Source organism: Hyperolius riggenbachi, chromosome 3, assembly GCF_040937935.1.
Source record: "Hyperolius riggenbachi isolate aHypRig1 chromosome 3, aHypRig1.pri, whole genome shotgun sequence".
In the NCBI taxonomy this organism is placed as follows: domain Eukaryota; kingdom Metazoa; phylum Chordata; class Amphibia; order Anura; family Hyperoliidae; genus Hyperolius; species Hyperolius riggenbachi.
In genome coordinates, this window is record NC_090648.1 from 302,938,511 (window position 1) to 302,962,760 (window position 24,250).

The 24,250-nt window shown below is 43.1% G+C and overlaps 1 protein-coding gene across 2 annotated transcripts in view; it reads right to left on the reverse strand.

Annotated features, from left to right (window-relative positions):
- The window catches only part of TAFA2 (TAFA chemokine like family member 2), a 286,327-nt gene extending 262,778 nt beyond the window's left edge, over nt 1-23,549 (reverse strand). The window contains exon 1 of one of the 2 annotated variants that reach the window (XM_068272743.1): nt 22,711-23,549. The gene's annotated coding sequence lies outside the window, so the exon portion shown is untranslated. The remainder of the gene's footprint in view (nt 1-22,710) is intronic. The other variant, XM_068272741.1, reaches the window with a different exon arrangement.
- Between the last annotated feature and the right edge of the window lie 701 nt (nt 23,550-24,250).

Sequence of the window (24,250 nt, forward strand, 5' to 3'; positions counted from 1 at the left end):
CTAATGTGCCCCACATTAGGATATCAAAAGTATTGCAGATATTGTTCTAACGGGTTCACATACATTTCTGGATGCCCTTTTTCAGTGTACGCAATCAAAAAATATCTGAAAAAACTACATAATGAAAGATATCAGTAAGGCAGTACAGACAGCTAGCTAACTCCATTAGCCCCGCTGGATAATGTCCACAGTAAAATATCAGTAATTTTGGCAATAGCCTACTATTGTTTACCTAAACTTCCTCTCACACTAACCCTTCCCCCCAACTAATACAAACAGCAACCTAAACCTACCTACACCTAACGCGGATCAGCTAAAAATAGCGCTAATAGATTTGGGCGTTGCTATATTTGTAATGTTAATTATCGTTTTTGTAAATTTACACTCAATTTTGCATATGTTTGGGCGCATGTGCCTAAAATCGATATTTTACGTAAATCGATAAAGTAAACTCGGTAATATTCCTAATTTGTTGTGGAATTGGTAATATAGGTAATTTAAAGTTTATGATAATATATCAAAACGAATATCATAACGCTAAATAAAGAAAAACAATGTCAGTCATAACGATAACTTAAAAAGTCTTTTGGTGTAATAACGGTAAATGAACATGTTTAATGATGGAATGTAAGCAAATTCTGTCCAAATACATATAATTTTGTAATTACGAAAATATAACATTCACTGTACAGATGTAATAACGATATTTGACATTTCTATTTACGATAATATATGAAGTATTTACGATAATTTAGGGTTAGACACCAACAGGGGGGTGGTTAGGGTTAGGCACCACCAGGGGAGTTTTAGGGTTAGGCACCATCAGGGGGGTGGTTAGGGTTAGGCACCACCAGGGGAGTTTTAGGGTTAGGCACCACCAGGGGGGGTGGTTAGGGTTAGGCACCACCAGGGGGGTGGTTAGGGTTAGGCACCACCAGGGGGGTGGTTAGGGTTAGGCACCACCGGGGGGGTGGTTAGGGTTAGGCACCACCAGGGGAGTTTTAAGGTTAGGCACCACCAGGGGGGTGGTTAGGGTTAGGCACCACTAGGGGGGTCTAGGGGTTAGGGATAGGTACAGGGAGGGTTCTGTGTGAGAGTAGAGTTAGGTACATTTAGGGTTAGCCACCACCAGGGGGGTGATTAGGGTTATGCACCACGAAGGGAGGGTTCTGTGTGAGAGTAGGGTTGGGTTAAGCTGTGTTGTTGAATTACATTATGATATTTAATGTTATTATATTTTCGTTTTCATCTCACATCTCTTTTTCTACCTGTAATAATAATAATCAGAATTATCGATTTTACATTACAAATACCATTAAATTATCGATATTTATAAATTACGATATTTTTCTTTTCCCGATAAATCGTGCCTACATTTGACCGCGACTTTTTTACATGTACGCACCTAACGCTACCCCCCCCCCCTTCCCCACCTCCACCTACAGCTTATTCTATTAACCCTGGCCATCCTATAACTTACCCCTGATGCTGCTACCTGTCCCTCCCCTGCTGTCTGCACCATTAATGTCCTCTCTTTACACCAATCATACAATTTGTTGTTCAAGTTTCACAATTGATAAATACACTACCCCTGTCACATGGCGGCGATCCCCAGCCGCTGATTGGCCGGGGATCGCCGATCTGCCTTACGGTGCTGCTGCGCAGCAGCGCCATACAATGTAAACAAAGCGGATTATTTCCGCTTGTGTTTACATTTAGCCTGCGAGCCGCCATCGGCGGCCCGCAGGCTATTCACGGAGCCCCCCGCCGTGATTTGACAGGAAGCAGCCGCTCGCGCGAGCGGCTGCTTCCTGATTAATTAGCGTGCAGCCGGCGATGCAGAACTGCGTCGCTGGTCCTGCAGCTGCCACTTTGCCGACGCACGGTATAAGCGTGCGGTAGGCAAGTGGTTAAGCCCCGTCTACACGGGGAGAGATTGTGGTGATCCGGCGGCTCGATTAGCCGCCGGATCGCCTCTTCTGCGTGCCCGCCGCGTCCCCGCTTGGCGCGCGTGCGCGGGAATCAATACCCGCTCGATTCCCGCTCGTCCCCGCGCCGCGTCGCCTATCTGCCGCTCGATTCTCTGCCATTGTCCCCGCGAGCAGGGAATCGGCGGTGCTAAGATCCGACCTGTCGGATCTTATCAATCGAGCCGCATCAGCGGCTCGATTGATAAGGAGCATCGCGGCCGCATCTACGTGTGTAGATGCGGCTTTAGATTAAACCCATGCATGCTTGCTTGCTGCTGAGTGTTGTGAGATAGTGTAGAGACTAACTCAAATGTGATAACCTTGAAAATCGTAACATTAACACATACAAATAAGAAGTACATTTCTCCCAGTGTAAAATGAGCCATAAATTACTTTTTTCCTTTGTTGCTGTCGCTTACAGTAAGTAGTAGAAATCTTACATTACTGACAGATTTTGGACTAGTCCATCTTCTCATAGGGGGGTTCTCAGGGTCTTCTTTATTTTTAAAAGCACTTAGTGAATGGCAGTTGCTCCGTCCAACTGCCAAAAAAGTGCCAAAAAAGTGGGCAGCAAGCAGGGAGGCTGGCCAGGCTGGCCAGCATTTTTGTATTAACCTGCCTGGCGTTCTGTTTCCTGCGGCCGCAGGAACGTTTTTTGCAAAAAAAAATTTAAAATTTATCATGTAGCTAGCCTAGCGCTAGCTACATGATTCCCCCCCTCCCTGCTGCGTCCCTCCCACCCCTCCGATCGCCGCCGGCGCAATCACCCGTTCAGAAATCCCGTTCTGAACGGGATTTCTAGGAGGGCTTCCCCCGTCGCCATGGTGATGACCGTCGTAACATCACAGGGAGTCCCGATCCACCCATCAGCGCTGCCTGGCACTGATTGGCCAGGCAGCGCACGGGGTCTGGGGAGGGAGGCTGCATCGCGGCGGGTAGCGGCGGATCGGCGGTGGGGTGGCGATCAGGCACAACACGCAGCAAGCAAAGTGCGTGCTGCGTGTTTAAAAAAAAATATTCAAATCGGCCCAGCGGGGCCTGAGCGGCGACCTCCGGCATCTCTGGACGAGCCTAGCTCGTCCAGAACGCCAGGGAGGTTAATCCTTTTCAGAGAATGTCTTTATAAAGAATAAAGGCCATGCTGAGAATCCCCCATGAAGAAATGGACTAGCCTAAAACCTGCCGGTAATGTCAGATTTCTACTACCTACTGTAAGTGACAGCAATATACAGTAGGAGAAAAGTAATTTATGGCTCATTTTACTCTGGGAGAAGTGTACTTCTTATTTGTATGCGTTTTAAATTTTAAGATTTTCGCGACAGTTCCTCTTTAACCACTTGCCGACCGCATGCTTATACCGTGCGTCGGCAAAGTGGCAGCTGCAGGACCAGCGACGCAGTACTGCGTCGCCAGCTGCAGGCTGATTAATCAGGAAGCAGCCGCTCGTGCGAGCGGCTGCTTCCTGTCAAATCACGGCGGGGGGCTCCGTGAATAGCCTGCGGGCCGCCGATGGCGGCTCGCAAGCTAAATGTAAACACAAGCGGAAATAATCCGCTTTGTTTACATTTGTACGGCGCTGCTGCGCAGCAGCGCCGTAAGGCAGATCGGCGATCCCCGGCCAATCAGCGGCCGGGGATCGCCGCCATGTGACAGAAGACAGCCTGTCACTGGCTGCACAGGACGGATAGCGTCCTGTGCAGCCCAGATCTCCCGGGGGAGCAGGTAGGAGAGGGAGGGGGGAGAATGTCGCCGCGGGGGGGGGCTTTGAGGTGCCCCCCCCCCGCAAAATGCCTGCAAGTAGGAGCGATCAGACCCCCCCTGCACATCATCCCCATAGGGGGGAAAAAAGGGGGGCGATCTGATCGCTCTGTGTGGCCGCGGATCTGTGCTGGGGGCTGCAGAGCCCACCCAGCACAGATCCAAACAAACAGCGCTGGTCCTTAAGGGGGGGTAAAGGGTGGGTCCTCAAGTGGTTAAGAAAAAGTATCCACGATGTCTACTGTTTTCAGTTATTTTTTTATCACTGGGTTACAGATTGCTGTATGTATGGTTATGATTGCAAGGGGTTAAAATAGGTTTGTATGCCTAGTATGCGACAAATGGAATCAATCCTGAAAGCCGACACTGTTAGTGCAAAACTGTTACTAATAACTGTTAATGGTGCAAATACTGTAAGTGCAAATAGAAAAAGACACCACAAACAGTAGTCAAGCTCTGTTTTATACTTAAAGTCCAATAACAGGGCTACAAACACTGCATGTGCTTTCATATCTCTGAAAACGCTTTAGTAAATATGCACCCGTGTGTTAAATCAACAGGTTATATTTCCTTTTAAAGGAAACCTGAACTCTTGCATAGAACAGAAGGAAAACATTGAGAAATGCACCCTTTATGTATTTAGAGAGTTTATACTGTCTAATTCCCACTCATCTGCATCTTATCGCCAATGTAATGTAATCTCTCTGCTGTGTCAGTTGGTTGCCTCGGCACAGCAGCTAATTTGTAAATACAGGATGTTACCCCTATGTCTGTTTCCGTGAAAGAAGGAAGCAGACACACTGCAGATGTATTGAAGGATTTGTATCAGCTGTAACAAAGAAATGTTTTACTTTAAAGGTAATTATGCTGTTGCTTATCTTTTACAGCAGAGCAGAATTTCTGTGTTCCTTTCTGCTTTAAACGCAACCTATGAAAAGAGAGCTGTGTTGTGCAATACTGTGATCAGAAACAGTGTTACTTATAATGTGATAAACAGCAGACTGTAATGCATCATGGTTTTTAACTGGTCAGACTGAATAAACCAAATAGCCGTGAAGTAAATTATATTTTTATGAACTGGTCTATTTCCTTTCAATGCTTTTTTTTTTTTTGTGTAATCGAAGAACTGGTTGCTAATGCTTGCAGTGTGTCATTTGTCTTTGCAAATGGTATGCATACATCATAAGAGACCGATGTGCTGACACAAGAGTGATAGCATCAAACTATATTTCATTCCTTCAGCTTACAGTATTTAACAAAGACTATAATGCTGCAGGGCTCAATAAGCGCATCCTTCCTCTTGTATTCTAATGAGCAAACAGCTGCACAATAATGTGATTCAATGAGCCATTGCTAATAAAGTACTGTGCAAACAAAGACAATCATACAGAATGTTGTGCTTATATAGCGGGTGTCACTCAAAATAAGAACACTTGCTTCCATAGTCTACTTCGCTGTGACATGTCTTCATTCAGTAGTGAGCCATTGTGCTTACATGACACTGACATCTGCTTACTAGTCTGCACATCAAACACATCAAAGAAAAATGTTTAAAGAAAGACAGCCACTGGTTTTCCAAGAGTTTTTTCATGCTAGAAAAAGGAATCTGTCACCAAGAAAATAGTTCTTTGACATCTGACAATTTACAAAATTGGTAAAGTAACGTTTATGCCAGTTTTGTGTCTAGATTCATAATACAATTCAATATTAAAGTGACTTTTGCTCTCTCACACGAATCAGGTGGTTTCGGTGCTGTGCGCCGGCCGCATAGTTCCTGAGTTGGGCGCTGCTATAGCAGTAACGTACGCCTCTCACACATAATAAGGTGAATTTGTGCTCTTGAAACAAGAAACGTTAAGATTTCCTGCTCTTTTCACAACAAACCACTCTGCCCTTTCTCGGCTATAAGGGCTAGTTCACACTGCAGGCCTTTTTGTCTTTTTTACTGCCTCCTGCGGTTTTTCAAAACACCCCCCCCCCCCCCCCCCCCCCGTGGCTAATGCATGTCTATGAAAAAGTTCATATCAGCCCGGGTCATTGGCGGTGTGGCTAGGAAAGTGGTGCGTGTTCCATTTTCGGGGCGATTCCGAGCCAATGGAAGGTATAGGAGAATCGGCGAACGCAAACAAAAATGCACATTAAGGTGATTGCGTTCGTGTTTTTAAGAATAAATACATTGCATCAAAGAGTTCACTTTCTGACTTGCGTCAGGGAGTGAATTACAAAACCGCTCGGAAAAAAACGCTTAGAAAACTGCTAAAATGCACAAAAATGAATCGCCCACCCAAGCGCCGGGAATCAGAGAAAAAAAGACGCCTCAAAAAAAACAAAAACAAAAAAAACAACGTGGACGGGACACTCGAACGGAACGCAAAGTGAACAAGGCCTAAGGGTTTAAACATTTTCCATACTTCTGGAATCATTTCTAAGTATACCAAGGATTTCACCCTACATGAATGACAAAAGTAGCAGAATGTAAACATTTATATTATAGTGATTCTTAATTTAGGACCAGTGTCACCTGACAATGGTTACAATTCACAAAGCTTTTCTCCTGCCCTTATTAAGGAATCTTCAATCCTTAAGGGCTCGTTTCCACTATCGCGAATCTGCATGCATCCAACGCATGCAGATTCGCACATGTAATGCAAGTGGATGGGCCTGTATCCACTGTAGCGTTGTTGAGGTGCGTTTTTTTCAGCGGTAAAAAAACGCACAAAAGAGCCAACGAATTCGCCTGCGAGTGGAATGCATGCGAATCGCCGCTAATGTATTTAATAGTAAAAACGCATGCGTTTGTTACATGCGTTTTTACCCGCGATTTCGCGTGCGATTTCGCACCTTTTTCAATTTTATTTTGCCCTGGCAGTGTCATGGTTAATTTCGCATGGCACCCTGCCATGCGAAATCGCACGCGAAATCGCGGGTAAAAACGCATGCGGAAACGCATCCGCATGCGTTTTTCAAGCGTCGGAATGCCGGCGAAATCGCGTCGCAACAGTGGAAACAAGCCCTAACTTTATGAATGAATCCTTAAAGTGAACCTCCGGACTAAAAATCGACTCAGCAGCACTGAAAAGGCCTGGTGTTTCTTTAACAGTTTCACAGCATCAGAACTTTGTTTCTCTTATACAAGCCTCATTTTTAGCTACACAGAAGAAAACTGCCCGGGCTTTTTTCCCCTGATGCTGTGCAAAGCATGATGGGATTTCTGATGTTGTTGCTCTCGTTCTGCTGTTTTGGTGCAATTTTTTTTTTTCTACATTTTGAATTTGACATTTGAAGCCTAGCGTGTGCAGCTGGGAGGGGTTAACAGGACACAGGACAGTTGGAACTGTGTCTCCTGCTCCTTGTCACCTCCTTTCAACCAAAAAGATGGCAGCCCCCATGAATCTCAAACATTTGCCTGTTCTTTAAAAACAGGGTGGGTAAGAGAATATATTACTTATCTATTCTAATTAACATAATTAATGTAACTTGATGACAGTATGTTTGTTTAGGCTGAAGTTCCCCTTTAACTTAAGAATAGAAATGTGTGAAAAGTCAATTCATAAAGAGAAATGCAAGTGTTAAAGAGGAACTGTACTGAAAATAATATAATGAATACAATTTCTTATTTTTTTTCAATATTACTTTGTAAATTATTTAGTCAGTGTATGCCCGTTGTAAAATCTTTATCCACCCTGATTTATTTTATGAAATTTATCACAGGTGGCGACATCTTTACTGCAGTCAGGTGCATCTCTGCAGAATATTTGCGTTTGTGTTTTGAATCCAGTGGAAGTCAGTAGGGAAACCTGGTCTCCTAGAGAGTAATGAGGAGAATCCCGCACAGCTAAATAGCCTAGGCTGTGACATCACTGGAAGGGCAAGGCTATTTATCAATATACAGCAATGACAGTGATGACAACGCAGATTAATGCCGCCTAACCATTGTTATTATTATTATTAAGTATGTATACAGCGCCGACATCTTACGTAGTGCTTTACAGAGTACATATTGTCTTGTCACTTAGGCCTGGTGCACACCGAGCGGTTTTTGTAGCATTTTCCAAACCACTTCCGCCTGTGAAAACACTTGGCTAATGTATTTCAAAGGGATTGTGCACACCAGCGGTTTGAGGTTTTTTAGCAAACCGCAAATTTGGGTGCTGCAGCACATTTGCGGTTTGCAGAAGCATTTCTGCCTCAATGTAAAGTATAGGAAAAGCTCAAACCGCTCTGGAAAACACTACATCAGAGCGGTATTCCAGGTGTTTTTGTTACAGAAGCTGTTCAGTAACAGCTTTACTGTAACAATATGTGTAATCTGCGACACAAAGATGCTCCCAAAAACGTTAGGCATGTTTAGAAATAGTCTCTAAACATGCCTAAAATCGCTCTGAAATCTGCTCCAAAAACCTCTAGCGTTTTGAGGATCTGCTAGAGGTTTTGGTGTGCACTGAGCCTTAACTGTCCTTCAGAGGAGCTCACAATCTAATCCCTACCAAAGTCTTATGTCTATATATGAATAGAATAGTGTACGTATCGTAGTCTAGGGCCAATTTAGGGGAAAGACAATTAACTTATCTGTATGTTTTTGGGATGTGGGAGTGCCCAGAGGAAACCCACACAGACACGGGGAGAACATACAAACTCCTTGCAGACGTTGACCTGGCTGGTATACAAACCGGTGTTGCAAGGCGAGAGCGCTAACCACAACGCCACTGCGCTGCCCTTTGCACCGTTGCATTAAGTAGGTACAGTAAAGCTTACAGGCAATGAAAAGTATGCTTTCTTGTACCTGGTAAGTTGTGCATTTACAGGTAACACACTGCAGCAGTACATTACCATAACTCTACATATTACAATGCAATGCTAACGTCGCACTGTGAACATCGCATAGACTTTTTATTGCAGTGCGGGAAGCTGCGTTATAACATTTTATAACGCAGCTCTGCAACATCCCACTGTGAACCTAGCCTCACTGAATAGGTGCTGGCATACTGCTTAGGAAGAGCCGAGACTTGAAGTCAGGACTGCTGTGCTTAGCCTCCTATTACTTGATCTTCCTTTTTCTCTAGTATCACTGTAGTGAAGACAAGAGGAGATATTAGTTTATTCACACTATGCTTTGTGTACTATTTTATATACACCAGAGTTGGTCTCTGGTGCTCATTTATTTTTCCAACCACATTTTATCCAGCACCGGTAGGCCAGATTATCTCCTTATTGATCATATTATCATATGCCGCCACAGATCCTAGTTATTTATCTGCCCACCTTAAAGAATTAGCTGCTTCTCTTCATCTTTTAATTCACCTGTTCCGCTGCCTCAAGTATTTCATTTATAAAATAAATTAGAAAACATATAAATGGGAATCCTCGCAGTGGCAGCTCACACAAGATGTCCAGACTCTGGAAAAATCGTCCAAATTCTTAGAGACATTAAAGTGAAATTAATGCAAAAGCATGCTTGTAAGTTAAATGCACAAACAGATATAATGAATGGTGATAAAGATTTTCCTGCCATCTCCTTATTTTTTCCTGCTCTGCACTTTTTCTTTTCTCATGTTTGAATACTTTGAATATTCTTATGTAGTTCATCTAAGGCTACTTTCACAGTGAGTGTTGCATTGTGTTTCCTGTCACAGCAGGAACGCAATGGAATGAGAATGGCATGCTGCATGTTATCCACACATTGTGTCGCATACAATGAAGCATACAGTTAAGGAAAAGTGTGCTTCACTGTCAGCACTATATGCAGTGCGTTATACTGCATCGGCCACACTAAGAATGTTGCATTGGTGGTGCATTGCAGTGCAGAAAGCCGCATTACAATGTCGCCATTATGCCACACTGCAACGCACCACTGTGTATGTAGTCTAACGCTTTTTCTTGTTTTACAGGGGTCACATACCCGTATACAGCAATATATTCATACAGGAAGCATTTCTGATGGTGAAACCAAAATAATTAGAGTTAAATTCAGCATTACCTGTTTCATATTAGAATCCATAGATGATTTCCTCCGCTCCCTCTGTCCCATTCCGCCTCAAATGTATTTATTACATGTCCCCCAGGCTGCGACCCGACCCCACAGCACGGATCGTCTCGTATGCCACAATCAAGATGGCCGCCGCCAAGATCCGCGCCTGCGCAGTACGCATGGCGGAGAGTGCGGCTGCACAGCTCTCCGCCCTCGCCCAGCCGCGTACTCGATGTCAGCGTCCTCCTAGCGTGGCAGCGGGCGCGCTCACATCAAGTACGCTGACATCGAGTACGCGGCTGGGCGAGGGCGGAGAGCTGCGCAGCCGCACTCTCCGCCATGCATACTGCGCAGGCGCGGCCATCTTGATTGTGGCATACGAGACGACCCGTGCTGTAGGGTCGGGTCGCAGCCTGGGGGACATGTAATAAATACATTTGAGGCGGAATGGGACAGAGGGAGCGGAGGAAATCATCTATGGATTCTAATATGAAACAGGTAATGACCAACATTTCGATATTTGGCCTCGTAAGTCCTTTAAAGGAAAATAAACATAGCAGCAACCATATCCATCTCAGTTCAGATTCCACTCATGTCAGACACGTGACAGTAAATACTGTATATAGACAAATAAAAGCTATGAATGACCCAGGTATCATTTTGGATATCTGCAGCTAAGCTTTGTCAAGGTACAGGGCTTTGTACTGTACTGTAATCGTTTTTAAAACAGCTCTATAAAAAGTACAGTTCAAAGCGAATTGTCTGCCATGAGCGATAAAATTAATTTTCTTTAAAATACTTTTCTTATGAATGCCTCAAAATATTACTATTAAAAAAATGACACAAAATAGAAAAATCCTTAACAAACCTATGATCCAAGGTAACTAAAATCCAATTCTCATTCACTGATGAACTCAAACAGAGGGAAACACTTTCACTGCCTATAGACAAGTCCTAAATGTTAAAAAAAAAAGCCTCGGGTTCTCTTTAAAGGACCACTATCACTTAAAATTGTAAAATGTAAAATACATGAAAACACATAAATAAAAAGTACATTTCTCCCTGAGTAAAATGAGCTATAAATTCCTTTTCTCCTGTGTTGCTTTTACTTACAGTAGGCAGTAGAAATCTGACAGAACGGAGAGGTTTTGGATTAGCCCATCTTCTCATGGGGGAGTCTCAGGGTTATCTTAATTTTCAAAAGCACTTAGTGAACAGATAAAAACAAGGAACACCAAGAGCCCCAATAGTGTAATATGTACTGGTAAATGGTTACTAGATAGAGTAAATATTAATATTCACAAACCAGGGTTACCATTAGGCAACCACTGTAAAGGCAGGTGGGGAGATTTTCCTGACCCCACTCAGGAATAAGAAGTCGCTCTCTGTAGATGAAAAAAAAGGGGGTCAACCCTCCACCCAGGGTGGACTCAATGTTATGCAGGAGAACAGAGGCGCCAAAAGGATAAAAGGAAGCTAAATGAGCTTAAAAAACAAATTCTTGGTAAATAGAGGAGGTAGTGGTGGACTTACCTTCTCCAAGTAGACACACAACGACTCTAGTAAAGACAGTCAATATATTTTATTTATGGTCTCCAAATATGCAACGCGTTTCACAGGTTTGATCCCGCTTCATCAGGCAATAACAACGGAGCAATAGCATATGTGGTCAGTAGAAGAGCCAGGCACCTCTGAACAGGTGCCTGAACAGAGGTGCCTGGCTCTTCTACTGACCACATATGCTATTGCTCCGTTGTTATTGCCTGATAAAGCGGGATCAAACCTGCGAAACGCGTTGCATATTTGGAGTTCATAATATATTTACTGTACTTACTACAGTCGTTGTGTGTCTACTTGGAGGAGGGAAGTCCACCACTACCTCCTCTATTTACCAAAAAATTGGTTCTTAAAGTGAATGTTTACCAGTAAAAAAAAAGAAAAAGTCAGATACTCACCTAAGGAGAGGGAAGGCTCGGTCCTAATGAGCCTTCCCTCTCCTCTCCCGGTGCCCAGTCCCGCGCAGGATCCCCCGTGGCAGTATTCGACCAGTTCGGTCAAATACTGCCACTTCCGCATGCCTTCGGGAGCTTTCGGAGGTCTTCGGGAGCACTCGGGCTCCGGATGACGCGGCCGCTCCATACTACGCATGCGCGAGCGCCCTCTATGACGCACTCGCGCGTACGTAGTATGGAGCGGCCCGTCTTCGGAAGCCCGAGTGCTCCCGAAGTCCTCCAAATTCCCTGCGGCGGCGGACGCGAACGGGGGAGCCAGCGCAGCACCGAGGGCACCGGGAGAGGAGAGGGAAGGCTCATTAGGACCGAGCCTTCCCTCTCCTTAGGTGAGTATCTGACTTTTTCTTTTTTTACCGGTACCCATTGGCTTTAAGCTCATTTAGTTTCCTTTTAACCTTTTGGCGCCTCTGTTCTCCTGCATAACTTAGTGAACAGAAGTTGCCAGAATTGTGTGCAAACAGGCACATTAGTTGCCCTGCATCTTTATATAGATCCTTTCCAGGGAGTGCTTTTGTACAGAATAAATAAAATACTGAGAACCCCTCATGAACTTATGGACTTATCAGAAACTTTTCAGTTCCGTCAGATTACTACTAACTACTGTAAGTGACAGCAGCATAGGAAAAAGTAATTTATAGCTCATTTTACTCTGGAAGAAACATACGTCTTATTTGTATGTGTTTACATGCATTTAAAATGTTACATTTTTTTTCACAATATTGGGCCTTTAAGGCATATTTAGCTTTCATGTATTTCTATGGCTGAAGTTTACCTTCATTTCTAAAATGACAACAACTGTGCCAATTTTCAGTAGATGCCTCAGAGCCAGGGACCTAGTGACGTGTTGCATGGAATATAAAGTTAGCCTCTTTGGCACAGAAGGGATTAAAAAGAGCAAAGGAAATAGCTCATAATTGAAAACAGGATCATTATTGTAATAGCTACTGCAATTAAATATGGGCGATAAACAATCGGGATACACAAGGCAGCCGTTTTTTACATAATATATGCACAATGTAATTAATCTACATTTCTAATCATATCACTAAGAGAAGAAACTAGTGGCAAGAGTGTACTGGTAAACTGCTGCTTGTGATTTGTAGGTAATTAGCTATTCAATCACTATGCGGGGCTCTCATAAAATTGTATTGAATCAAATATTTCAGATATGAATAGATTTAAGATGAAGAACAACAATATGATGCATGTCAGGTCTTGAGCCCAGTGCATTTCTGAAGGATTCTAGCAATGGCATATCAGTGATTTTGCAAAATGACTTATTCATAAAGGAAAAATATAAATGTCAAAGATATACTGAATCATCTGGAATCTATGAAGAGAAGTGCTAGAAGCCCTGCAAGTTATAATCGCTAGTGTTAAATGTTTAAAATGGCTCCTGTTTAATGATGCAATATACCCACGCTCTTGATTTTAGTCCCATTTCAGCAGGTCAATTCCAGTATACACAGTATAAGCTGTTACTCTGTGCTTATATTGATAGTAAACTAGCTACGGTGCATTGATGGCTGTTTAAAATGTGGTTCTAACATCCCTCCTACTGCTTCTTCAGTTTGTATATCATTCTCTCTTGCTTTTCTAAATTGCTTATCGCCTTATCTGCACTTCAGCATGCTCAGAGTGTGGACTAGTGATGTGTCATTTCAAAGGGTAAATAAAGTGAGTCACATGCCAGTATTTTAAAACATAGCTAAAACCAGGAATGCAAATACATTGCATTCATGTCCACAGCCTCATTTTAGTATTAAACCACACTTTATTATAAGTGCATTAACAGTTACTCTAACATGTCCATCTCCTGTCCTATTGGCATCATTGACACCTTGACTAGTTACAGGGGTTACTTTGTAAGTGCTGCAAACAGGCTCTTGTCACTGTGACTAGGCTCTAATCACTGCAACTGCCACTTGCAGTGCTGTACCTGGGTAATGTAGCACCTATGGCAAATACTGAACTTGTGCCTCCCGTGAGGGAGGTTCGGAAGAGAGTGGGCTGTTCGGGGAGGGTCGTGACTGGCATTAGTTACCTTTGAGGGGCTTCTCTCTTGTCCCCTGTCAATATGGGGTCTTCTATCTTCTGCAAGCAGACCTTCAGCTGCAGCATTGTAAAGTGATACTGTGTGCCTGACAGTTGCAATGCATGTTGGGAGATGTAGACCTTCGATGTGAGTACATCTCCTGGCCATTATTGCGGCAGTCAGAAGTACACAATACCAATGCAGGGGCTCCATTCTGCAGTACCTGCAGGTCTGCCTGGAGAAGATGAAGGGTCCCATACAGACAGCAGGTTAGGGAGCAGCCCCTAAAAGGTAAGTAATGCTAGCGGCCACCCCCACCAATGCCCCACTCTATTACGAACCTCCCTTATGGGAAGGTTCATGTTATGTATTTTCCTACATAGGTGCTCAGGTCCCTTTAAGATACCATTAAGACTGGAGGGACAATCAGTCTGCTCTTTCTTCATGTCAGAAAGCTCCAACTATTACATTTGGAAGAATTGTAATGTACCATAGAGCCCGATTCTCTTACAGTCCTTTTTCATGCTGTGCAGGGCCTCATAGCATTCCTATATACAGGAAAAATATCAGTGTATCTATATGAGCTGTATTTACTACTGTATTGCTTATTTCTTAAGGTGGTCCGTGGTGCAGCTTTACTATTTTTAAGATAAATGCATCATTACACTGGGCCTCATTTACATTGTGTCTGCAGTGCCCATGTGTGCAGCCAGCACAGCATCACGTCCCATCTTCTGGAATTCTCTTCTTTCCTACTTCCCACAGTAGGTGCAGCTATCTCTGCTTAGGAAGCAGTGGAGATTGATTTTTTTTTCTATTTTACCAAAATAAAGTTTCCCATGCTCTGGGTAGAATTAATCTCACTTGGAGTGTGCCTAACACTTTATAGTTCCTCCGAGAGAGAAAGGGAATATATTGTGTAATGACAGCCTTGCTATTCCATTTGTGCATTACAATAAATACAATTCCATATTTTGGGATATGGTATGTAATAAATATAACCAAGTGCCTTATTAACACTTCTTTACAGCTCATGTCCACACATATTTTTCTTATTTCCATTTTCAGCCCAACCCATCACTTGCAACAAAATAGGGCTTTCTCCCTGCATATATGCACAATGGGCGCTGGGGAAATTTGTGTGCCAGAGATAACCCCTAGTAGAATATCGGTTAAATTACAGATATTTTACTATTGTGCACTACAGTGGCGTAGCAATAGGGGTTGCAAAGGTAGCGACTGCATCGGGGCCCTCCCTCAACCGTATTATTAGGTCTTTATTTGTCCTGTGCTGGTAATAATCACTTCTATATATGCTTTGAATAGTAGTAATCAAAAACACAACGTTCCCCATCCCCTTCTTGCACCTCTGTCACCGTGGTTGTCCTTGGCAGATTTTGGTGCGATGTATTAATTGTTATGTATAGAGTGCTTAGGGGGCCCAATGTAAAACTTGCACTGGGGCCCAGAGCTCCTTAGCTATGCCACTGATTGGGGAGATTTGGATTAGTCATTCAAAAGTGATTAGGCTAGAATTACAGGAAGGAAAACAATGAAAACAGCCAACTGAATTGGCATTGCATAGCTAGAAAGACCCAAGTAGCCCAAACCCCAATGCCGGATCCCAAACCAAGTGTGCCAAAACCATACATTCCTGAATTTGATGTTTATGTGGAAAGATTGTTGATGTGGTCAAGCACTTTTTCTTCTTGTGCAGTATGGTGACATGCGACATGCTTCCTTATGGAATGGAAAGTAGGGATCACCAACTTATAGAGAACTGGTAAGTCTGGGCTGGTGGCTTTGCCTGAACTACACTAACACACAACCTCCTCAGCAAAGATCCTTATTGGGGATGGAGGGGGGGGGGGGGGTTGTCATCAGCCCAAAAGATTTATGCCCTCAAATTAAAAGCAGAGAAATAAACAAGGAATTGAGAATTATATGACTTTAAGAGAGTGAAATCGGAGTAAATGGTTTATTGCACTCTGCTCTTCAGCTTTGCTCTTGCCCTGATTTATTGAATAAGCCTGTAAATGTTTATTTCCAACTTGATAGAGTTGATAAAAAGAGCTAGATAACAATTATCATTTTGTCAATAGTAATTTAGTGCTGAGAAAAGATCTCCCAGTCTGGAAAATGAAGGGGATTTTACAGCCATAATTAGGATTTTTTCCACTTTAAGTAGAAGATTATCTGGAGATTACAATTTATGTTCAGTGCAAAGTCAAATTTAGAATGAAACCCAATTTCTTCCGCCAGTCTGTTGACTTTGCTTTGACACAGCTTCTGTGCAGCAGCTAATCTAAGGCATGAGGAATGCCAGGGAATCCAAATCATTGTCGCGTCCCTGCCTAGATGCCTAACAAACACAGCAGCACGGGAGGGGAAGTGAACAGTTCTGATTATATTTTGTAGTCAATGTTCCTTAAAATTAAGAGCATAATCTATTACAGGGCATGCCTTTTATTCTCGCCATCTTAGCTGCGGTTCTTGATAGAAATGTGACTGATTTCAATAGCCTAAAAGGCAGAGGGTGTAAAAACCTAATATACACAGAACCTGATTGCTCAGACAAATCACAAAAAATTTCCTCACCAGGAGATAAAACTTAACATGTGACACTTGGTCAGTATAAAAGAAGGGGCTGCCAGCCATGATGTTTAGGCTACTGTCATAGGCCTATACGCTATGTTACTATATATAATGCTTTGCTTTTAATGACTTTGTAATACACTTCAGCACTGTATGCACTCTATGCACTTTTGTCCCTTGAAAAAGCTTCCGTCAGAAAGTGAAACATGTCGGGTTGTTTTATTTGTGGTGGGGGGTTTGTGTAAATAGTTATTAATACTTACCTAGAAGTTGAAGTAGTGGAAGGTTAACTTCATATGTACTTAACTACTGTATCAACTTTTTGAAGTAACTTCTTTGACAGTAACCAAAATCGATCATTTTAGATGTAATAATTAAATGTTAAGTTTTATCCCCTGGTGAGGGAATTTGGTGTAAAAAACTAACAATGAAATTATCCAGTATGGGCCACGGAGATATCACAGCAAGCAGGCAAATCCATGAAACATTTAAACATTCTACGCATCCGGAAGGGATAGTTTGAGCTGTATAATAATGGGCTGAACACCCCAAAAACTTCTTAAAGGATACCTAAACTCAAGAGAAGTAAAAGAAAAGTCTTCTCCAAGCACAGTCTTCTTACTCCATCATGGAGTTTCTTTAAAGGGGAACTGAAGAGAGAGGTATATGGAGGCTGTCATGTTTATTTCCTTTTAGACAATACCAGTTGCCTGGCAGCCCTGCTGATCCTCTGCCTCTAATACTATTAGCCATAGCCCCTGAACAAGCATGCAGCAGATCAGGTGTTTCAGTGGTTCAGACTTATAAGTCTGATCTGACAAGACTAGCTGCATGCTTGTTTCTGGTTTTAATCAGATACTACTGCAGAGAAATAGACCAGCAGGGCTGCCAGGCAACTGGTATTGATTAAAAGGAAATAAACATGACAGCCTCCATATACCTCTCTCTTCAGTTCCCCTTTAAAGGGAACCTGAAGAGAGATGGATATGAAGACTGACATATTTATTTACTTTTAAACAATACCAGTTGCCTGGCTTTCTGCTGGTATTACTGGCTTCAGTTGTGTCCGAATAACACACCTAAAACAAGTATGCAGCTAATCTTATCAGATTTTTGTCAGAAACATCTGGTCTGCATGCTTGTTCAGGGTCTATAACTCCATGTATCAAGAAGCAGAGGGTCAGTAGGACAGGCAGGGAAGGTGTCATGTTTAAAATTAAATAAATATCTCAGTCTCAATATGCCTCTCACTTCAGGTTACATTCAAACAGGAAGAAATCCAGCCAAGGATTGCACACCTTTAGAGTGGTAGGTGCCAGACAACAAAGATTCCATCCAATATTCACAAAGGTCCACACAGGGGCGTAATTACAGATCATTGGGGCCCCCCTGCAAAACATTGATGGGGCCCCTTAATGTTAACTAACCCTCCCTTGCCTTCCTTTGGTGGCCCATACAGCCTGGAGACCCATCTCATAAGGGTAATAAAACAAGTGTGGCCAGCAGGATCTTCACACCCATAACATGTGTAGCCATGAAAACACCTGATCTGCAGTATTAGCGTGTGGGAACTTTAGTATTTGGGGCCCCTCCACACCTCTGGGCCCCCTGCAGTCACCGGGGCTGCTCCCCTGGTAGTTACGCCCCTGGGTCCACACACTATAATGTCCACTATAATGTCCAAAAAACATCCATTTATTCTTACATGAGTAAAGAGACAAAGAAAATGTTGTCTTGTGCCTTGACATAGGGCATCCCCGGTGCATACCTATAGAAATGGTGCAGGGAAAAACTAGTGTGAAAGACTGCTGGTAGAAGAATATCTGTAATATTACTGATATTCTACTACTTAATTCCTATAGTAAAATATTGGTAATCTTTACCAATATTTACTAAGACCTAACCCTGCTCTCAGTGGAAGAATTATTATACATTACCTGCTCCCAGCGATTGTGTCTCCTCCACTTCCTGGTTAGTTTGCAGGTGTCCTGCAGCCAGCCAATCACCATGCGGGGACTGAAGTCACATAATGATTGGCTGGCTGCAGGACACCTGCAAACTAGCCAGGAAGTGCAGGAGACACGATCGTCAGGAACAGGTAATGTATACTTATATCCCGCTTACTCTCACACTGAACTCTCCCTTTACCTATGCCTAACCATAACACTCCACCTGGTGCCTAACCTTAACACCCCCCCCTCCCCCAAAGCGCATAACCTTAACCCCTTAACTACCTCACTGCCACCCTGGGAGGCAATAGTAAAAGCCATGATTAGCAGCAGTGAACAGTGATTATGGAGCTCGAAAAATAGAGGGTACTGAGACCATTTTTTTCTTGATTTGTGTGCGGTGGCCCCAGAATGATCATCAGTAAATGTAAGAATAAATGGATCCCTTAGGACAGACCTTTGTGAATATTGTTTAACAGTCTACTATAAGTCCCACTCTTTACAGAGACAAGGTTTTAGCAGTTTAGCCCACCTCCTCCTCATGTGATCATGCTGTAACTTTTGCTGAGGATGACAACATGGGGTGGCTGTACCCTCTCTTCTATTACATGGAATTCCAGGTTCTAACGGGAACCATCAGGCCTCTGGGTGGTATTTCTTAACACATTACTAATATTTCATTTTTTATTTCACCATTCAGATCTTTTTTAACGTGAACCCAGTGCTGTAAATAAGGGCCTGAGACCACTAATGCAGTTCTGTCCACTTTTCAGCAACACATCAATGTCACCGATGCTGGAAAGCAGACAGAAGCACTCCTCCAGCCTAACAATTGAATAGGGCTAATCAGCACCTATTCTATGAGCTCATCACTCTACTCTCCTGTGTAAGCCCACAGTGTTACTCTGATGGCACTACACACTATAGAAGAATCTTTCCAATATCTGTGTATAGCTGTCCAAGTGTTAGCTGACTGTAAGACGCAGAGCAACGTGATGCAATGATATCCTTATTGGGCTTTCACATTAAGTGCAGTGAGTTCTGACAGCATGCTGTACATTAACTAGGTAACGCATGCACTTACAGTAGCAGTGAGGCATACTTTCATTATACTGTATGCTTCACTGTGAGGTCGCAACTTGCGGTGCAATTTTTTAGCTCAGTTGCATTGTGATCTCATTGCAACACAACTTACATAGTGTGAAAAGGCCCTAAAGAAAAATGAAAGAAAAATAAAGAAAACACCTCTGCACATAGTGAAAACACATTTATAACAATGTTTTATATTGCCCATGTCAAAATAACACAGTTGTAGATACTATCCATAAATGTAGATACTATCCATAAATGTAGTAAATACATGCTTGTTGCAGTGGTAGTGCAGTGATGGGTGATCTCTATAGCAAGTGCTTGGATGTTCTAGTTATTGTTTCAAAGTCCACCTCTTAGTGTACTTATGCTTACTTTTGGTGCCTCCTGAATATATTCTTCAGCATGGTGAGTAAAAAAATAAAAATAAATAAAAAGCTACATTTGGGATCAGCTTGACTCTTCTGTTGACAGCCAGTGGTGTAGCAATAGGGGGTGCAGAGGTAGCGACCGCATCGGGGTCCTCAGGGGCCAAATGGGGCCCACCCTCAACCACAGTATTAGCTCTTTGATGGTCCTGTGCTTGTAATAAATAATCCCTTCTATATATGCTTTGAATAATAGTTATCATAAACACACTGTTTCCCATCCCCTTCTTGCACCTCTGACACTGTGGTTGTCCTTGATTGGTTTTGGTGCGCTGCATCAATTGTTATGTAGAGCATGCTTGCGTGGCCCAATGCAAAACTTGCACAGGGGCCCACAGCTTCTTAGCTACGCCACTGTTGACAGCATTTATAAAGACTTGTCATTTTAAGATAATTTTAAACATAGTTTCTAAGGTATAAACATTATATGCTGGACTGTTTTGTGTTACTTTAACTGGTTTAAAGGGTACCTGAATTGAGAAGACAATGGAGACATCACTGAGAGAGAAACAGGTCAGAGCAGTAACTCAACCAGGCAGGGTCTTTTTCAAAAATGCCAGTTGTCTGGTTATTATGCTGGTCAATAGGTCACTATACCTTCAGAGTCACACAATTGCAACAAGCATGTGGCTATGGCAGACTCAAGTCAGATTACCTGATAAAAATCCTAATTCTATTAAGTGATTCAGGTGGTTTTAGCTCAAAAGCCAGGAAAGTAGTATTTTCAAATAGAGTCAACAATACTTTCTCCCATGTCCCGCTTAGTTTAGGTTTTCTTTAAAATAAAACTAGCCTAAAGTCAAAAATAACAAGTTGCCACAAAAAATGCAGCCAATACCTTCAAATTCATGCTGTGCCTAAGATCATGCTACAGGTTCTGACTCTGGTATGCTAGGTTTGAAACCTTAGGGTTTCTGAATTTGCATCTGCATCAACTCCCACCCCATGACTGCATTAGTATCTGTTGATTGGTCAAGCATCACAGAGAGGGACGGATCAGAGCTGTAACGCAACCAGGCAGGGTCACACTGTAATAGTAGTGGTCAAGTGAACAGGGTTCACTTGACCACTACTACGGTTTTAGTAACAATGGGGTCCCCTGGAAAAATAAATGTGAAGGCCCCCCCTGACAGACACCTTCAAACCAGAAATCGCCATAAGGGGACTTTTATTGCAGCCAAATCCCCCCCCCCCCCCCCCGAGTCGGCTGCTGTTCCTTCCTCCCCCCCAACTTAACTGTGCTCCCCGGGGTCCCTGCTGAGACTGTGGCAGAGCGGCGTCTCACCTGTTCTGGTGGGCACACTTCTCTGTCTGTCCATGGCTCCATGCACTCCCAGACTTCATCCGTGCATGTTATTACATAATATCATGCCACAGGTCACAGAGAAGATGCAGCCAACACTAGATGAAGACAGGAGTGCACAGAGCCCCGACAGGTGAGCTGTTACTCTGCCAAAGACTCTGCAGAGGCCCGGGGAGCAATAGGTAAGTTGGGCGGGAGACACCTTGGGGCTCCCCACAGGCTCTGGGGACCTGGGGCAATTGCCCCCTTTGCCTCTATGGTAGCGCCGGCCCTGCAAGTGAAAGTGACAAAGCTGGCAACCCCAATGTTATGTGCACTTATTTTATTTTTTTGCGCCTTATACAAATAGGGCAAATTACTAAATGAATTGTGCTTATGCTGGCTCAGCATATCTTTGTTGGCTTCCAACAACCAATCAGGTTATTACCCTTAAGTTGACTGGATGTTCAAAAAAAAAGTTTGGTCCAGGGTATAAATTCTTTCAAATAATCACCCCTAGATTGTGTGACTAGATATGCACTCCAGGGATTTATATAGTTTGTAAATGTTGCTTCTGTTACTTAATTTAAAACCATTTCAGGTAACCATTCATTAATGCATACAAACCTTAGTATTCAATGCTTCACAGTGCATCCCCAATAGGAGTTTGTTTGCTGCATCAGTAATCAATTAAATATAGAAGTCATCAATCATGCACTTCTAAGTTCTATTTAGCTTGAATTTATCAATTTATATATTAGACTAACTCTGTGTAATAGACCATGCTAAATTGTACAGTAACATCAATAGATCTACATTAAACATACTGTCATATTGTAAATTATGTCAAAATTCAATACTGATCATCTTTGAAAGCACATGAGCACACAGAATAAACAATACGCTTTTGTTCTACATACACAAGATGCTTTATAATGCTGAAAACCCACCTGGGGTCTGAGATATCCCTTTTCAGTGAAACCACAAAAACAGTCAGTATCTCTAATACAAATCAGTCACAACAACTACACGCTCTCACTTTGTGGCATGGAGCCATTAATAGAGCTAGCCTATATCTTAATTAATTTCTGTCCCCCTGAACTCCATCTGTTTGGCTGGCACATCCTACAGGAGGTCAGTGCTGTTCCAAAATTCATTGTCTGAACGCTGCCCGCTTAATGCACGACTTGGTACCAGATGAAGCAATTTCCAACGATCACCAGCGTAAGTTTAATGTTGAGATAAGGTATCCTTAAAACTGCACCATTTCAAATTGGTACCCAGAAAGAGCTCAGAGCAAGTACAATGCTTTACTCACACACAGGCAGAAACAGAAGTCACCGTTCATAAATGCCATGGCCTTACATGAAGTTAAAAAGAGGTTAAAGAGCTTAGAGTTGACAGGGTAACTGCCTTTCCACTCTCCATCACTACACAGGGTAACTGCCTCTCCCTTCTCCATCACTAAACAGGGTAACTGCCTATCCCCTCTTCCTCACTACAAAGGGTAACTGCCTTTCCCCTCTCCAACACTACACAGGGTAACTGCCTGTCCTCTCTCCATCACTACAAAGGGTAACTGCCTCTCCATCAGTACATCTGTCACAAGATTGACCCACAGTACCTGATTTCATGTAGATGGATGAGACGTCTTGCTTAGGTCCAGGGTGCTGAAAGCAGCCTTATCTCCGCTGCGCACTTTAATCCCAAGACCCTGGCTGTACAATCCATCCGCAGAGTAAATCTTCAGAAGATCGCAGGCATTTCTAGGGTTAGAGTGTAAATGCACCTTCTGTTTTTAGTGAATAAAACAAACAGTGCTTTTCGCAAGCCCTGCACCTGTCCAGATCAGCAGCGCTTTCACACGTGCAGTTCAATGGGCATCCAGCATCCAGGCACAAGACTTACTGCAGCATTCCCATTATTGTTCTTTTCAGCCTTTAGAGGATGTTTGTGCTTGTTTTCTCCAGGGTAGAATAATTGAAGCCGAGCCTCCACCTGCAGCAGCGCACAATGTAATCCCAGCTCCCTGACAGAAGTGTCTTTTGTGAAGCAAGGTGTGGAAAGTCCGGGCACACTGTACAAAGATCCAAAGCACACTCACAGCTGCCTGCAGGTTACCTTGCACAGCTTGCCTCCCTTCACACTCTCACATTGCTGGCATTATTAAGCCCATTGGGGTGTTTCTAGGCTCCTACTTTTCCCTGAAAGAATTTTAAGAAAGACTTTCAACTGAAGCATTGTGGGTGGAACAGCATGTCTAGCAGTTGGCTCAATACTGCAGACCGATCCAGCATATACAGATGAGGGGGGAGGTGAGCCAGCTTTAAAACGAATACAAAAATGGCATCTGACTTAATCACTTGGCAGCCAGCTATAGATTCATTGAGCTCTAACAAATGAACTTGCAGAGACTGACAAATCTACCAGCACAGCAATTATAGGTGAGGGAACGCTTTCTGAATGCTGGTACTTTTCCTGTTATTTAGTGCGCAGAAAGTGGGCAGATTTTGCCGTTTTTAAAGTAATTGAGTCATTTAAAATCTTTGTCTAGCCATCATTTTCAGATTATGGTATTGCACACTTCAACAAACCTAATTTTTAATCTGCAATTTATTAAACACGCGCAAGAATAGTTTGTCTGTTACAAATTGTGTACAATGTCTCCCTCTAGTGACCAAATGTGAAATATCACTTTTCCTTCTGTTTCTGATGTCATGGAAGCATTGTTGCTATTGCTACACTTAAATAATTCTGTATTATTACACAATCACATGAGCACTAGTTGTAAGTTTATTAGTTATTTATTAGTAGTTTTGTGTTTAGAGAGATTAGGTAAGAATTTTATTTTTCTGCTGTTGCCATTGCACAACATACATGAATCACAGGTCGGATTTGTGGATACACTGTGGCAGTCATGGGCACTTTTAAGCGCTGCTGCGCAACGCTGACACCATGCGTACCGCCGGAATGGCAGGAGGGCATAGACTGCCCTTCTACCGTTCACATATACTGCGCTGCGCAGCAGTACGATGCGCTGGGAAGCGCTTGCGTACTGCTGCATGCATTTTGCCTGGAAGCGCAGAGCTGATCCCATCACTGTCAATGGATGGGATCAGCAGCGCAGTGGGCAGCGGCGCGGATGGTGTGCGATCGGATTCGCT